Here is an 18,382-nt window from a genome sequence, read left to right as displayed (position 1 = left end):
GTCTGGTGGTTAAGGAGTGGGGGAGAGAAACTGAGTGTTTGAACACTTTGCTGTGGAATCCATTTAACCTTGAGTTCTCTACTCAGAGAAGGTACTGTCAAAATGTCCCCTATAGACTTTGGCTCAAGTGTGGCTTTTGCATATTTCCCCCCTACGTGTCTTGGCATTTTCACATTTTCAAAGTCACTATACGTCAAAACTGCATAACCTTAAAGAAAGCAGTATTCCCAAGAGCAAGCAAAAAGAAGTTGATCAATGCTCAAGCCAACCTCCTGAATGCTGCACTGAAGACCTCCAGTTTGAAGGAATACAATAGCATCAAACAGTATACCCACATTTTACTGAGTTTGTTTGAATGTGAATATTTAGCATGTTTATAGTGAATAATGTTTCAGATTTTGTTTTTTTTTTACTAATGACAAATTTATATTGTAAGAACTAAAATAAAATGTGGATTATTTAGTTTTATTGGGACAGTACTGGATACAGTAATGTACAGTGAAAAGTTTACGAAAAAATAAAATACTTTGGGCAGGAGCCTCCATTTTGTAGTTTTCTCTCAGTAAGCCTCCACTGTTTTCCCACTCATAACAACCACATTTCCCAGAAGACAACATGGCCCTGCTCAGAAGCCCCGTTTCCTTCTGCTGAAAAAAACAGACAAAGTTTTGATCTGATCGGTGCCCAGCGGAGGCAGGGAAGCCACACTGAACCCACCGAACTGAACCAGAACTGGAGCAGAACCAGACTTATAGACCCATCGGTGAATCTTGAGAGCTGGTAGCCCGCCTACGTAGACCTCCAAGCGGATGCACACGGCCAACGGTCCAGCACTCCATCCAGAGCTCAATGTGACATTTTTTCATGTTTTTCAAACGGTCAACAAACTACCGTCAGTGGACCCGTATGGCCGTAGGTCCAATGGTCCATCTGAAGCTCAACGGGACTTTTTTCATGTCTTTCAACCAGTCGACGAGGACCTCAGAGCGAGGACACGCTGGTAAGTAAAATTTAGTAGCTACATATAAGTATATTGTTAAAATTAGTAGGTTTAAGAGTGTAGAACATTGATTGTGGGGTTCGCTGCTGCATGGTACTGTATGTCTGCAGAAATGGAACAGAGGTGGACTGGAAACGAACCGAGCCGCTGCTGTACTGCAGAGCCCGGTAAGTAAAATTTAGTAGCTACAGTACATACAGTACTGTACGTATGTTGTTAAAATTATTTAAGTTTGAAAATTTAGAACAATGTAAGAGAGTGGGAAAGGTTTCTAAAGCCTTAACATATATATAAACACTAAAATAAATATAACGTTGCTACTTTGCGGAATTTCACTTACTTAACCCGTAATAAATGAGGGTCTACTGTATTTAATAGGCTCACAAGCAAGTCTTTCATGCAATAAATTTAAAGGTTTTATGCACAAATATAATACCCCTAAACGTTTTCATAGGTTGAATGTGTGCACTGGTATAAGTTTAATTAAATGTCCTATATTATAAAGGAGAAAAATAACAGCTTCAAAACTCTACAACAAACTAATTCAATGAAAATTTAAAAAGCAACCGAAGGCGACATATCCAAGTCTGAAAACTCCTTTTCCGACTTAATTGAGTCAGTTTTGCAACGACACACACACATATTTGGCAGGCATTATTATTCATGCAATCTTGTGTGGAAGAAAGTAATAAGTTTCAAAAGTCAATGTGGTTTGGCAGTTTTGAGCCAACATAACACAGAAGTAGCTGCTAGGCCAAGTCTGGGCAAACACCAGGGGGCTTTGCCAGTACGGACTGAAAACCAAATTAATCAGACCACCTAATGTCTTGAATAGTATCAACAATAGAGAAGGAAAAAATAATCATGCATTTGAAGCTGAACTTTTGTAGGCTTTTGTAAAATGTTTTAACAAAGAACTAGTAAGTAACGTATACAGTTGCAGGCCTTTGATGGAAAAATGTGCAAATGCTTAAGAGGGCTGTAAGTTTTTCATGGATCACACTGACATCTGAGAATGGGTAAATTAGCATGGGTTATCAAAGTCCAAGCTCTTTCAGTGGGTTATAATGTGGCATAATGTAAGCGATGCAGCAGAGAAACACAAAAGCTCCCAGCATTCATTGCTACAGGTGTTGCTTTTGTAACTGAACCTCCTCAAAAGCAGTCAATTTCAAAATGGGTGGTATCTCTTCCAGCTGTGATGAGGGTGTTTTTTTTTTTGTTAAGAATGTGCAAAATATCCCCACTGATTTTAAAAACAGCCACGATCCACTGCTCATTTGAAAGGATTCACACACGCTGTTCTCCTGCGACTTGAAAATGGATGGGATGGATGGAATACATGCCTGGATGAGGGCGTGAATGGATGATAATCAGTGCAGTTTTGCTATCAAATCAGCAGCTATTGATTCTTCTGACAGTGGAGATAAATAAAGCTGGACAGTTTTGAGATGTGTGTGCTTGTGTGCACGAAAAAGCCCAGAAATTGTTTCAGAGTAGCTTGAAACTGCAATGATTCACTAATGGGCTTCTGCTGCCTTGTCCCTCATTGATCCAGGCATTAGAAGGTTTGCCGATGATGGCTTTGGAGTTATTTTGTTTGAGCTTTTCTGTTAGCACAATAAAGCACATAACACCCAAAACTGACCCTAAATGAGAATAATTTAATTACGAGATCTTAAAAGTACTGGTTCTACTTTTATATTATTACCTTTTTTATTATTCATTGCAAAGCTCTTGATCTCTATCTGTTCTTTGCATGATTAATAAGACAACCAAATTCACCAGACCAGATGTCCTCATGCTCAGGAGGGCAACATTTTAAGGTCTGTGTGGTGTGTCGGTGATAAACCCCTGACGCTGAGAACCTTTCTGGTGATGGTTGAAGGGTTGCAAGTGTATCAACAATCAAATTATACCAGCACCGTATTTGTGTTCACAGGTCAAAAAGCTTGGTTTACCACCTCACCTCTAAAAATGTCACTGCCGGTTTCAAATTTTCATCCCGCAAGAGCGTGAAATGAAGCAAATACAAACACGTTTTTTGGGAGCTCTTGTGGAAAGGTCATGAGCAAAATGATTATATGGCCTAATTGTTGCCTCTAAATACTGTATCTATGTGAACCTGCCATGGACATGTTGTAAATCATAATTTGTGTTTGTTCAAAACCAAGAATTTGTTGCATATCCACACGGAACTGATAGAGTGTTTGCTAAAGTTGAGGCTGTTGCATTTTGTGGATAGCAAGTTGTTCCTTAAGGAACAAAACTTGAAATAATTTAATAAAAAGAAACAAACAGTAGGATCTGACACAGGATTGAGGAAACCGGGTTGAAGGCCGGTTGTTGCAGGTAGGTTGTTCTAAGATACAAAGCCCCAAACAACCTAACTGCATCTTATATTACAGATCTTATTGTTCCATATTTTCTTAACAGAGCACTTTGCTCTCAGACTGCAGGTTTACTTGTGGTTCCTAGAGTTTCCAAGAGCAGAATGTGAGGAAGATCTTTCAGTTATCAGGCTCCTCTTTTGTGGAACCAACTTCCAGTTTCTGTCCGTAAGGCTGACACATTGTCCAGTTTTAAGACTGGACTTAAGACTTTCGTTTTTAGTAAATCCTATAGTTAGGGTTGGCTTGTTATGCTGCTATAGGGCTTAGACTACTGGAGGACAAATTGACCACATTTCTTTAAATCAATTGTTAAAATTGATTAGTTTTCATTTGGTACTATTTCTATCTTAACATGTGATTTTTGACCTGCCATTGTGTATCTGTTCCTTCCTGTTCCTCTCAAACACAGCCAGTTGAAGCAGATGGCCACTTGTTCTGAGCCTGGTCCTGCTAAAGGTTTCTTCCTCATCAGGGATATTTTCCTTTCCACTGTCACCTTCATGCTTGCTCAACATGAGTCTGCAATGAAGTTCAATTCAAAGCAGTCTGCTCCTCAGGTAAATAATGTTATTAACTTAATTTTATGTATATTAATGTTTCTGTTCAGTGCCTTCAATTCAATTCAATTCAAAAATACTTTATTAATCCCAGAGGGAAATTATTTGTTGTTGTAACTCATTATCCGCATTTCATTAAGAGATGTTATAGATACTGATGGCTGAAGACAGGAAGGATCTCTTGTAAAGGTCCATCCCACAGTGGATCCTAAGAAACTGGCTGCAGGTGCCGTCCGATCCGTCCACCCAGACTCGGCTGGCCTCTCAGTTCCCCTCGGGCTGTAGGACCGCCCAAATGCTGGGCAGAACTCCTCCCAGAGCGATGGCCTCTCCTCCCAGCAGTCTGCTGAGCTCCTCGTCACTGCGGACAGCCAACTGTAGGTGCCGAGGGACGATCTTGTCCTTCCACTGCCATGAGCCGTGTCTCCCGCCAGCTCCAGGATCCCAGTGGCCAGGCACCCAAGCACAGCTGGTAGGTAGATGAGAATGCATCCACAGAACATCCTTTTCAACTCATTTGAAATTTGGGGCTGTAGTTGAGATATTATTTGAGCTTTTGAGATGTTAATCAGCTGCTGTTGGTTGTAGAAAACTGCCTTGTTGCCATGGTTACGCATCATAACAAATGTCCAAAACTAAAAAAGTTTCAGTAAAAATCCTTCGAGCTGCACAGCATCCAATACCAGAGAAAACAATCATCCAAAAAAACGTGACCCACATCCAGAAAAAGAGGAATTAAAGTTTCCAAAAGCAAAATCTCAAAATGAAAGTAACAGAGCCGCTCCAACATGCAGCCACCTTGAGCGGTGCAACTCTAGAACAGGGAGATGATGAACCCTTGAGATGACTTCTGATGTGATTCAGTGCTATATAAATAAACTGAATTGAATTGAACTGAATTGAATTGAATAGGCTATATACTAAGAAAAGCTGCTACTGATTGACATCAGGTGAGCTGATTACTAATGGGGAAAAGGTGGTATTTAAGGAACTGGAAATATTTGGCCACAACTCAACTACAACAAGAACAGAACATAACTATGTAAACTCAAAATGAAAAAAGGAAATTTCAATTAAAGACTAAGAAAAAATAAATAAAAAAAAAGATCCTGATGCATGCTCAATAAGCATAATAATAAATAAATTATCATAATTTAAAAAAAAGACCATGACAATGGCAGCTGCGTGGGTTAAGAGATGTCACAGTGGATGCCAACATGTTTCCTACCAGCTGTCAATACTTGACCCGGTTCTTTTTATAACTGCTCACACTGCAGGGAAGTTCAGCTCTTTAGGCTGACACAAAAAATAATTTGATTTGGTTAAAACAAACGACACACATCATAATCACCTTTTTTTTTAATTCCAAGTTAACAATACCAAAGAAGAAGAAGAAGAAAAAAAACAGTGACTAATTGAGAAACAAAACCCCAAACTGGTAATATCACATAATCAGATGTTTTATTCTTTCTTATGTCTATGGTCGACAGCAGTACTGGGGTGTGGAAGTGGGTACATCAACAGAAGTGAGCTTTTTCTTGCTCAGCAGGGTTACAAACTAAAAATATTAGTCCAACATCAAACAGGGGAAGTGAACTCAATCATATGTGATTCATTAGTTTTGGAGACAAAAATATTATGGCTAAATTTTCAATGGTTATAAAGTGAATTCCTCCAGCACCGTTTGAAAGTCGAAAAACATATTCGTGCCCGTCACTTTAAAATCAGAGCGAAAAAAAAAAAAAGTGAAAACTGAATATTGTTTTATTTATTCCTAAAACCAAAGATGATCAAAACTGTTCTGAATTACCACCAGTTACCGGAGCTGCTTTTTGCAGGAGTCTGCTGATGCACTTCGAGCTTCTTTGTGTTTGAAAAGCCTTACGCACAGCTTGAACAATTTAAAGGCTCGCTGATCATCATGCACATGCAGAGCAATCAATACTGAAATATAAGTGGAAAATAGTGTTAACATTTGTAAATAAAGCTCCAGAACTAGTAACTGTTAACTTTCAGGATTGCTTTATGAGCTGAAAGCAGAAGGTTTATTGAGCAAAACCACCATTCAAACAATTTTAACAAAGATCTTTTTTAATGAAACTATTTCAGTTGAGCCTGGAAACTGCTGATGAATTTTCAAATGCCACACCTTAAACCCACTGAGACTGCATGACGTCAAGGCTGGAGAGGTGGCGAGTATAAACTGCTGTAAAAAAAAAAAACTATGTGGTACAAGTGGGCCGAGTCCCTCAGCAATCGCTCTTAAACCTTCCAATGTGTCTAGAGGGAAGCAAGGTGAAGAATTTCATCTGAAGTGCAGCTGAATGATAAACATCTCAGGGGATAAACTGATGTTCTCAAGTGATGCTTTTAGTTCCTATTCTTCAATCTGTATGACTTCTTTTGATGTAAATGGAATTTTCTTTTTACAGCATAGTCCAAAACATAAAAAATACATAAAAATAAAACTGAACTTTTACTTTTGTAGTTGAAAACGTTGATTCCCATCTGGGGAACTTTCTTATTCCAAAACTGGAGAGTGTGAAGTCCCAAGCTTTAAAACTGCATGAGATGCTCCAAAACTAAATTCACATGCAGATTAATCTCACTCCCCTCCCACCGGACAGTCATTAGGGTTTTGTTGGGCCTGGTTCACAAGAGAGATGTGTTGGTTACACCCATGCAGGTGTAAATAGAGAGAAAATGACTGGGTCCAAAATAAGAACACTGGACAGAGAAGACAGGTGGTCTGAGAATAAGGTGAAGGAAGACAAATAAAATAAACAGAGGAGGAAGTCTCAAATGTTAGGTTGGTAAAACTTAAAATGGAGCATTAAACTTGATGCTCAGGGTAGAGTGAGACTAAGCTGCTTGTTAGCTTTCATAACGGACAACCTCGTGCAGCTTAAGACCCTGTTAGCATTAGGCCATAGGTGAAACCGATTCATGTACACAATGGAAATCTTTTTCTCTGCAGCTACAGTAGCAATGGCGGCTAGCAGAGCGCGTTTATGCTCCTCCCTCTTTTCGATGCATTAAGGCTTTTGAAACAAAACCTTCGTGGTGCACCATCTGTTGGGGCACCACCTGGTCTAAACAAACGTTGCCATTTTGGATGCAACTGTTAACAAGGTCAAGACTGAAAGCACAACATGCATTTCATTTAAATATAAAAATATGTCATGGAAACTACCGCGGGTTCATCGTTTTTCACGATCTCATCTAAACAGTGATTGCTGTCACTGCGTTGCCATGTGCATGTTGACCGTTTTTACAACGAACATATGTAAATGCATAACTTTTCCAGGTGACTGTTTAGATGTAAATGAGGTGTTGAGCTTGGACCGCCACAGTCTCTTGTTTTGAAATGAGAAAACTCCCCCAATGGGAATCAAAATGTCTTTAACTACTGATTAGAAGTCCATTTTATTTAAAAAGAAAATTGTTACCACAGACCGTATTTATTTAAAAAATAAAATAAAATCAAGTTTGATTCCAAGTATACATTTAGCTGAAAAGAACACCTGGTAATGATTAAATTATAATAAAATATCCGTTTGATATGGACACAATCTCACCTCTATGTAAAGTCTCAAAATAGCACAAATGAGAAGAGTTATAAAAATAGAGGGGTGATGAATTGTGTATTTCAAATGTATATTCTATTTTCCCCAGACTGCTTCTTTTTAATATCAAAGTGATTTTTTTTTCAGCATCATCTCCTTCAGTACAGCGGTGACACCCTCCAAAAATGTATATTTATTACTTTTTTTTCCCATTTACTCACTGAATAACATATTGCCTTGCCTCAGTCTCTTCCACTGTCATTTCATTGCTTCAAAAAAAAAATTAAAATAGTCTATTATTTGGTCTAACCTCATATCCAAAGGGAAATGTATTGTTAAGATATAAACAATGTTAAATTTTATGAGATTCATACAAAAGACAGAAGCAGGATTCTTAACATTCATGCAGAAGGTTATACTCAACATTTTTATTAAGTTTGTCATGGTGAGTAAATGTTTCTTATAAAGTTCATGTTAAAGCTCAGCCTTAACTCCCTTGTTGAGAATAATGGTAAGTTTTTAAACAGACAATAGGACTGGTAAGAATCTACTGAAAACAATACCTAAATATGAAATTTACAGTCATTATTAGGTCTGTCACGATAAACAATCAATCGATTAATCGCATGATAAATGAAAATTATCTACCTCATTTCATTTATCGGCTTTATCGTTTCTTCTTGTCTCTTTCTACTGAAGACACTGGATGACAAAAGACTCAACTCCGGTGTTCTTCCCTGACCGCTCCCTTTATCTTTTCTCTTTAAAATCCATTTTAATTGTCCGGAATCATGTTTTTGGATCGTTAAATGCAGTTAAGCTGAGAAGCTAAGCTACGAGCTAAGCTAAAAGGCCGACCTCAGGGGGAAAAAAAAAAAAACCACTCTGCCTTGTTTGAAATCTGTGCCTTTGTGTAACAAGTTTGTCTCTGCAAAAAGAAGCTGAGAACTTGTTTACTGATTTCTTATTAAAAGTTGTGTGAGAAAAATGCTATGCTAAAGAGCTCAAACTACACCAAGCACCTGCCATTTTGAGAACCAAAGACAGCCCATGTCACGTCAAGGGGCCTCCCTCCCATTTTTCTTAAAGAAACACGCTGCTCGCTCCCTCGCTATCCATCCTTCGGTTCAAACAGTTTTATACTGCCATCCGGTAGTTGAAAAAAGGTACTACATGCAAAATAAATTAAACATTTCTTCTTGAATTTGACAATACTAATTATTGTCAAATTTCAAACAATATTATTGTTTATCGCAATAATTTCTGAGACAATTAATCGCCCAGCAAAATTTGTTATTGTGACAGGCCTAGTCATTAAGTAAACAAACTGTAAATTAAGTTTTTTTTTTATTATTGTGTATTAGCGAGCTTAACAATAACGGGCACATGACTTCTTTCACCTTTTAATGGCAATAAAAATATTCATATTTTGGTGTCTGGAAATTCATCAGGGAATCATCAAGCCAATGGAGACATGTTTAATAATTTTCACACTAATTTAAACGATTACCATCCTCTTAATATGTAAACTTTGTAGGCAGTTTGTGTGCAATAAAGGCCGTTTCTATTCTATTCTATTCTATGTATATGCAAACTCAACCCAGAATCCCTCGCCACCGGCTGGGATTTGAGCTGGCGATCTTCTCGCTGAGAGGCAGAAGTACTACCAACTGATCCACCCGCCCAGTAATAAAATCTTTAGTCAAAAAAATGTACAACATGCCTCACCGAGACAACGAGAAAATTACATTTTTACATGAGATTTGATTAGTTCGTCCTCTGAGCAAGAATTCTGCCTAAATCAGTGTAGTTCTATCTCTCATGAATATGATATGGAAACTAATGAATTGCTTCAATGCTGCTAACTCAAGACCAGAATTAAGTGTTGCTGTTTTATTATAAAGATGCACTTTCATGGGTGATTGCTAATTGGTGCAGACACAACAAATTAAAAGTTATACAAAAGAGATGTGTCTGAAGATGCTTTCAGAATTAGTGTCTCACTTAAACGAAGCAAGTAAACAACTTAAAAATGTTAATTCATGCCAGACGCCAAATTGTTCCATGGTATGCTTTTTAGCAAATCGGTTCTTAAATCACAAACATGTCTCTGTTTCAGGCTGCAGACACTGAAATAGTTTTATATTTTTCATGAGATTGTTCTTCTGAAATTAACGATTAAAATAAAGTGGTTTGTAAATTACAAAAATAAAAAAAAATAAAAAAAATTCTGGAGTCTGTTATCAGAAGTTCGGATGACAAGACCATAAAATCAGCAGCTCTAGAAAATAAACTTCAGACTCACCTTCCACACATGCACACGCTGGTTTCAATAAACATCACCAACTGCAGATCCACTTGTTGCCATGACAATGTCTACAGCAGCTGAACACACTATGTGAATAACAAAATGGCTCAGTGCTGCTGCTGACTTCAGGGAACGACCAAGAGGCAGGTTTTTCTCACAGTGTCACTCTTCTGTCTTGGAAGGCTGCTCTTATAGTTTGCAGTTAAAAAGTAAAATGCGTTTCTAAATAAAACATGTTCTAATCATGTACTGGACTTGGCCAATAGTCTTGTATGTGTTGCCAAATAATGGTTCAACAATACCTCTTCCATCATAAATTGAATATGGCAGTATCCACTTTTCTGTATTTAACACATGTCTATGAAAATGTACAAGTTTTAGAAAATAATTTTTAAACACCCACCCCAAAAAATGTGGTTTTGTACAAAAACGGTACTTCTCTGCAGTCGTATGTACCATAAGGTACCGCATGAGACAAAAATGGCTGCATGTGGCAGTCAGCAGAGTTGAAGGTCGTAGGGTGAAGGTCTTGACAAATTCACTGTTCAGATCAATAAACCATCTGTGCTGCTCTCAACAATTGACGTACTCATGTTGCCACTGTGCACTCCAACACTGCATTGTGTGCCGCAAAGTGACTTAAAAATTCAATGAATACCGGGAAGAATGATTTATCAAATTGGTCTGGTTTAAAATTCCAGTGAGTAACACACTGTGTGATCTATTGACAAAAACGTGATAAAATATTCATAACTTGTAGCATTGTCGTAACCTTAGAACAACTAATCTGTGAGTGCAGGTCTTTTTACAACAAGTAAGTCTATGTTGTCACAGTGCTATGCTTCTACAGGCGCCGAGGATGAAATAACAAAATAATGGCTCGAGAAAGGAAAATATGCATTTTTTACAATTTTATATTTGTCTCGTTTGTGTCTAGGTGGTCCTGTAATGGACTTGCAACATGTCCAGGTTGTACATGGCCTCTCGCACAGTGATGGCTGGACATGGACACCAGTGACCCACGTGACCCGAAAAGGAAAAAGCAGGTAAAGAAAAGTAATGGATGGATGGATGGATGGATGGATGGATGGATGGATGGATGGATGGATAGCCACTGTACATTTAATTCCTTCAAAGCCTAACTGTGAAAAGTAGGGAAGGCGATATACGACTCACCCGTAGATGTAACAGAAATGTATAACATACACATACATCAGGTGAAACTTTTTTTTTTTTTAAATAAACTGCAAGCTTCAAGTTTTAAGACACTGAAGGCATCACTAACTATTTTAGATTGCCACCTTTAAAACCAATACCACATAATACAATTTAGTACTTTGGATTTAATATGTATCAATGACTTTTGATTCAACTTACTGTACTCAACTTAATGTATTCATTGCAATACAATATGACAAATTATTAATTCTACGTCAAATATTGAGACTTAATGACCATTAACAAATAGGTCTTGCTTTGAAAATATATCAGAGTCAGAGATTCTTTATTGTCATTCGCACCACATGTGGTGCACGTGGTGGAGCAAAATTATGTACACAGGGTCCCAGTTACATCCAACAATAAAATGTATAGGGTTGTATCTTCATACATAAACATTACTACTCTCTTACTTTTTCTGTTTTTTTTTTTTTTTTGTGGAAGTCTGATGAAACAAACTAGGTTGAAGGATTCTGATTCAATAACTTAATGAATTGGCTTTTATTAATACAAAAACATATTAAACCAATGCAACTAAATTACTACTAAACTACACCAGTACATGGCTGCTCTTCCAATCTAAAAGCATTGCACCAAAGTGCATCTGCTTAATCTTCACATTCCTAAAACATACCAGTATTTCCTCTACCATTATACAAGCAGGGCGCTCCGCCCTGTAACAGAACCGAGCTGCACCATCCCCCACCCCCCATCAGCAACTGCCGGCACCGACGTAGCGCTAAGCTAGCGGCGTGCGATACAGGCGCGCTAGCTAAAAAGCTAGAAGCAGCGCTCATGCAGCCTCTTCCCTCACGCTGAACTGTACCGCCCCCGCGCTCGAAAACTGTCGGTACAAACAGCCAGCAGCGCAGACGTGTCTCCGTTTCCCCCCACCTCCATCGACAAAAATCACGGACGAGATGAACGCCCTGCCATGACAAGTAATCTAGGGGACAAACTGCATACATAGGGTATGTACCGGTACGCGAAAAAACTGTTCCTTCTTTTTTAAAAATCGTGAATGAATTGTACATTTTTTCTTGTTTATCTTGAATTGAAAAGAGACCGTTTCTTTTTGCTGTGAAGAATTTTCTTTTGACTGGATTTTGGTCACGATTTAGTCACCGATGTGACCAAATAACTTAAAAACTCAAAAGCTTTCTTGTGTTTAATAAATGGTTTGTTTTTTGCAACCGATTTGGTCATTCATAAAATAGAAAACAAAGTAGCGGGTATTGTTTGTCTGTCACGAAAAGTTACGTTCAGTTTCAAAATTTCTGTCATGTTCAACTGCATTCTCAAAAGATATGCTGAAGGTACGTAGAATAAATGTACCCAACTTTACTTTAAATTACTGTCATGAATGTACCCCAAAATTGTAAGTCCACAAATAAATTACACCAGATTAAACTTTAAGCCCAGCAAAAAGTTCTGTCTTCTCCTGCCGTGATGATGATGATGTTGGAATTGTGGTGTGAACGATGTGTGCTACTTCCCACCACAAGAAAAAAAAGGCATGACAAACAAGCTGAAAAGTGTTCAGAGCAGTTCCCACTGTGCCTCCAACTATCCTGTTTTATTAACATGAAGAACTGTTGCAGTCTGGCACCAAAACGCCGCTCTGATCCAAAACTCCCCTAGAGAGAGGAAATGAGGGACAAGGAAACAAAGTGGGTGAAAGCCCCCAAACAGAAAGAACTGCACATAGACAGAAGAGAACAAAGTCAAAGTATAGAAGAAGAAAGTCAAAAACTGAGCAATAGGCAAGAGAAGAGGAATGCAAGGGAAGAACAAAAGCAAAAAAAAGCAAAAGAAGAAGAAATGCAGACTCAGGCTTTCAGATGTAGTTTCCCTTGAAGAAGGAGCATTTCAGAGTTTCCAATTTGGCATTTTTTTCTTCATGCTTGTCAAAGGCAACAGGGGCGTGTGTTGCTACTGCGCTGCAACAAGCACAGTGGGTGAAATCATATTTTACACATGTGATTCTACAAAAAAGCTCTTTCAAAGTGAAAGAAAGAGCACGTCAGAGAGAAGGACAATGCTTAAAAAGACAAGGAACAGACATTGATTAAACCCAGCAACAGTCTCCAGCTGAGTAAACTTTCACCTTACAAGCTGCCATATTGAAGACATACAAACAAAGTTTTAGAAAAACAGAATCAAGTGGGGGGTTGTTGTTTTTTTAAGTTTCATTACTACTCAGTAACTAAACTTCTTCTTTTGGCTTTTCCCTCTTCAGGGACAGCGAGTCCTCCTCCATCTCACTCTGTCCTCTGCATCCTCTGTCCTCACTCTGTCCTCACTCTGTCCTCCATGTCCTCTCTAACTGCATCCATATATCTCCTCTTTATCTTTTTTCCTGGCAGCTGCATTTCAAACATCCTTCTACCAGTATAACCACTGTCCCTCCTCTGGACATGCCCAAACCATCTCAGTCTGGTCTCTCTAACTTGATCTCCCAGTTGTTGAACCTGAGCTGTACCTCTGATGATCTCATTTCTAATCTTATCCATCCTTGTCACTCCTAAGGAGAAACGCAACATCTTCATTTCTGCCACTTCCAGTTCTTTCTCCTGTTTTTTTGTTAATGCCACTGTCTCCAGACCATAAAACATAGCTGGTTTTGCCACCGTCTTGTATACTTTTCCTTTGACCTTTGCCGACTCCCTTTTGTCGCAAATCACTCCTGAAATTTTCTCCATCCACTCCATCCTGCCTGGACCCTCTTTTTCACCTCTTTACCACACTCCCCATTTTCCTGGACAGTGGATCCCAAGTACTTGAAGTCCTGCTCCTTGTAGCCTCACTGTTCCACCGGCCTCCCTCTCATTCACACACATGCACTTTGTCTTACAGCGGCTGACGTTCATTCCTCTTCTTTCAAGTGCATACCTCCACCTCTCCAAGTTCTCTTCCACGTGTTCCCTGTTCTCACCACAGATCACAATGTCATCTGCAAACACCTGGGTTGAAATTTAGTTCCCAGAATGTTTGCAATTTGTGAATACTCAACTCTGAGTCATAAGCAAAATAAAGAAGCTAACATAATGCAATGCATAAAGCTTATTCCTTTCAGACTTACAGCATCCGCGCCTGTGCATTGCAACTATTTCAAAACATTCATATCAAATCTATAAACATAGAAGTGTAATAAAAGTAATGGAAGCACTATTGTTTAAGCAACTGTGGGTAAACAATGGATCAACATAATGTATTGAAAATATGTACATCTGAAAGTTAATGATTTTGTGAAAAGCTGTACAATTATTCTTTCATTAAATATGTTAAGGGTCTACAACAAAATTTGCTGTGGGGTCAGAATTTCACTAATCAAATAGTGTTCGTGCTGGCCTTTGATTAGTCATATTTCTGGTAATTATGACTGCTTTGTTTTATTTATTTAAATATTTGCTGCCACAATTAGATGGCATTTAAGGTACGGATAAGTTCCCACTTGTTCTTGTTTAACTGAATAGCTTACATATCATCTTACATAAATTGCAAATATGTAAACAAAAAAAAAGTAAATAAATATATAAGTGCAAAACATCATGAGCAAAAGTAACATGGATATTTTTAGTTAGACTAAGTTAATGCCTCGGGGAAAGCAGTATAGAAGAACAGGAATTGTTTTATTTTTACTTGACAAACACGGAGCAATTATTTCAACAAACATTTCTGCAGTGCAGCCTTGCGCTAAGAGCAAAACACCCTCGCTAATTCTTCACAACTAAAGTAAGATCAGCAAGAAAAACAAGTGTTTTTTGATGCTAGACTCAAACTTGGCCCTCTCAGAGCTTCTGGCATTCATCTGAGGTAAAACAGCCAGAAGGCCCCATTGACCTCAGCTGTAGGTTTTCTTGCTACTCTGTGCCAGCTTGAGTTGATCCTGATCTAGTGCTGTGAGCAAGTAAACCCATCACTGTCAGATTGTGTTTGATTTATTTATAATTTACTCCTTTGTGGACTGAACGGAAAAGTTCAGAGGTCATATCCAGGCTAGGGCCACCAGTTGTTGATCAATGCGATGCGTTATCTCTGTCTACAGTATCACCCTTGGTGCTGGTCTCCATTGAAAAAAATTAAGATTTTCTTGCCCTGGTATATGACAAACAACATGTTAACAGAACACTAATATCACTAATGAGATAAAATAAACAAATTGATTTGCCTTGACTCCTAAAGTCTCAATAGCCATTAGAGCTGTGATTTCTAAACCAGGCACGGCCCGACCCAAAATTCGGGCTGCCTCGGACAAAAATAATGTGCTTGATGGACGGGATGGGTCGGTCTTGGGCTTTTGATATGGTTTGATACATGATACAAAGAAAACTAAATAAGATGCACAATATAAAATTGTGTTAATCTACTTGTTGAGGAGGAAGCAGGTCCGACCGTCTGGTTGAAAGAGGTAAAAAAATGTCCAGTTAAGCTTCAGATGGATCATCTGATCACCAGCCGCGTGCTTCTCCGCACCCTGTTATATCATCTGCGGTGAAGGAAGTTACAGCATCTGAACTGCATAAGCCAAAGCGAGCAGCATGTTCAATTAAAATAACCTTGCTCTATATTTTTCCAAATAATTTTGCTCTAAAAATATTTTGTTCATCTGTAAATAGCTTATCTTTAGAGTTGATTTTTAGGCTATTCCTTTTGTGTGTTAATATGCATTTGGTGACTTGTTAATAAACAAGAAATCTTATATCTTCCTTTCTTTGAAATATGTTTTTAAAATACAATGTCAAACTGATTTGCTTACAATTGCTTAATAAAAAAATATTTTAAAAAGGGTGGGTTGGGGGGGGGGGGGGGGGGTGTTTCGGGCCTGTAATTACAGTTAAATAATCGGGTCAGGTCAGATTTTTTAGGTCCAAATTTAACTCTAATAGCCATGGATATGAGCAAAAATCTCAACTTCAGGACACTGCATTAGTAAGTTACGCCCTATTTGCACAGGATTAGTTTTACCTACGAACCACACCCTATTTGTAATAATTATGGTGATTGTATTTGCTGTTGATCCCGTAAATCGGCCATGTCAGTAATTTTTAAGGTAAAAATTTCCCCGCAAATTACCTACTATATTTTGCTGAACTCCGAGTTCCTGTGATAATACTAATCCGATGTGAATAGGCATCTCTGTGATTTGGACAGAAATGTGCAGGATCCAATATGTAATTAGACATTTTTTTGTTTTTGTTTAAACAAAAGCACTTGGAAAAACATAGAACAAGGCTATTTTAAATGAACGCGCTGCTCGCTTCGGCTTTTTTTTTTTTCTTTCTTTGTGCACCGGTCCTGGAGATACTGCAATACCAGGTCGATGCGTGGAGTAGACGGATCAAGCCCCAATTCCATACCCCTGTTCCAAAAATCTATTTAGTATATGGTCCCTGGGTAGAGGACGGCTTTTATGCTGCTACTTGGAGATACGCGTGTGATCAGATGACCCATCCATCCATCAATTACATTTACCCGCTTCTTCCTTTTTGAGTAGCAGAAGTCGCTGGTGTCCATGTCCAGCCATCACTGTGCGAGAGGCGGGGGACACCCTGGACAAATCGCAAGTCCATTTCAACCAGTGGGTCAGCGGATGCGCGGCTACTAACGCGCGCGGCCAGTGACAGCTGTCCATCTGAGCTTAACGTGGCTTTATTTTACCTCTTAAACCAGCCAGTCGGACCTGCCTCTTCCTCAACAAGTAGATAAACACAATTTTACATTCTTTAGTTTTGCTGATTCGTAAAGCCACATCAAAGCCTGAGACTGGCCCGGCCTGCACATTAAGCACATTATTATGGACTGGCCCGGTCGTGACAACGCAGTGCGTTAACATCATATTCAGAAGATGTCGGTAAATTTCAACTAAATCTCAGGCTTTGGTTATCTCGTGCGAATGCGCCACATAAAAAGCAGACGTTAGGGAGTAATTTATTTATTACATGTGGTTCCTAGGTAAAACTAATTCCTTGCAAATAGGGCTTAAGAAAGTAAATGCTATGTGTTGTCATCATTGCATGTTCCATACAATGACAAAATTAGTTAACTGCAATTAACCCATCACACCTGAGATACACCCAGGTGGAGCAGTGGGCAGCTATGTAAGCGCCCGGGGAGCAATTAGGGATTGGGTGTCTTGCTCAGGGACACCACGACATGGGGGCACGGCGAGGAGTCGAACCACGACTTTCAGGTCCCAAGTCGGCTGCCCTACCTCTGCACCAGCTCATCCCCTAAGCCAGATGTAAATTTTGTGTCAGAAAAATGATACTGATCAAACATCACAATTTCATACTAGCTAAAAACCAAAGTAACAAAGCAAGTATGAATAATGAAATGTCTGCTACAACACAGCTTTTAGTTTTCACTGTATAATTCTCAAAGCCTTCCTCCAAACCACTTTGGCTAAGTCTGTCACCTACAGTAGATATGGATGCACCCCATGCGTGTTGTTTTCCCAGACAATCAATCACTGCTTAAAAAACATGTCAGGAGTGCTGACTTTTAGACAAGCACTATGGGGGTTATTTGTGAATGCTGCTGTCAAAGAGCTTCAAAGAACTTGATGACCTTTGTTGAGCTTAAAAAGACTTCTTAACCCCACGCAAAGATTCAACCTTGAAACCAAAACTCCTGCAGTGAACGGTGTGTGTATTTGTTGGCTGCAAAAACAAAACCTAAATAGGAGATTGATTCATAAACAGAGGTGGTGATCCGGTTTTGGTGTTTATACGTTCTGTTTATGAGAGGAGAAAGCATATCCACTGGGAGCGATTAGTTATGATTCCTCACATGGGAAGCAACGATAAACACAATATTGCCTTTTGAGTTACATACTGTAAATCAGACACTGCTTTATTCCCCACTGAGCTTAATTTAGTCTGGTTCCAAGCCAAAGCCCATTTACCACAAATGCAATAAATCCACTCGTAAGCCAAATAGATTCCTCTAATAATGCTGTCAACAAATTTTCAAGGGCAAAAACTTGCTTTATCTCCTAAATTTAATACAATTCGGTTTAAAAGATGGAGAAACATGAGCTTTATCTTCTCATTTGTTAAACCTTGTCATTTGAACTTTCTGTAACAAAACATGTTTGTGCTAGTGCATATTGGGGTTTTTTGAGAAGCGGATAATCAGTCCGATTTAAAAGCTAAATTTACGTTTTTATTTCCATCTCAAAATAAAAAATAGGGCATGTATGTGTTAAAAGCAGTACTTGTGCACTTTAGTCATTTCTCACATCAACATGTGAATTACAACAGTCTAGCACAAAATCTGTTTGTTTCAGAATAAAGATTATATATATATATATATATATATATATATATATAATCTTT

The 18,382-nt window shown here is 38.6% G+C and overlaps 1 protein-coding gene and 1 pseudogene across 1 annotated transcript in view; both read right to left on the bottom strand.

The window, feature by feature from the left end:
* ncam1a (neural cell adhesion molecule 1a) overlaps positions 1-18,382 on the bottom strand; it is a 345,049-nt gene that overhangs the window by 210,756 nt on the left and 115,911 nt on the right. The gene's annotated exons all lie outside the window — the stretch shown is intronic.
* LOC119420906 lies at positions 16,325-16,447 on the bottom strand (annotated as a pseudogene).

This window comes from Nematolebias whitei, chromosome 14, assembly GCF_014905685.2.
Source record: "Nematolebias whitei isolate Nwh7 chromosome 14, NemWhi1, whole genome shotgun sequence".
Classification (NCBI taxonomy): Eukaryota; Metazoa; Chordata; class Actinopteri; order Cyprinodontiformes; family Rivulidae; genus Nematolebias; species Nematolebias whitei.
The sequence above is the reverse complement of the archived record's forward strand: the minus strand, read 5'-3'. Positions and strand labels throughout refer to the sequence as shown.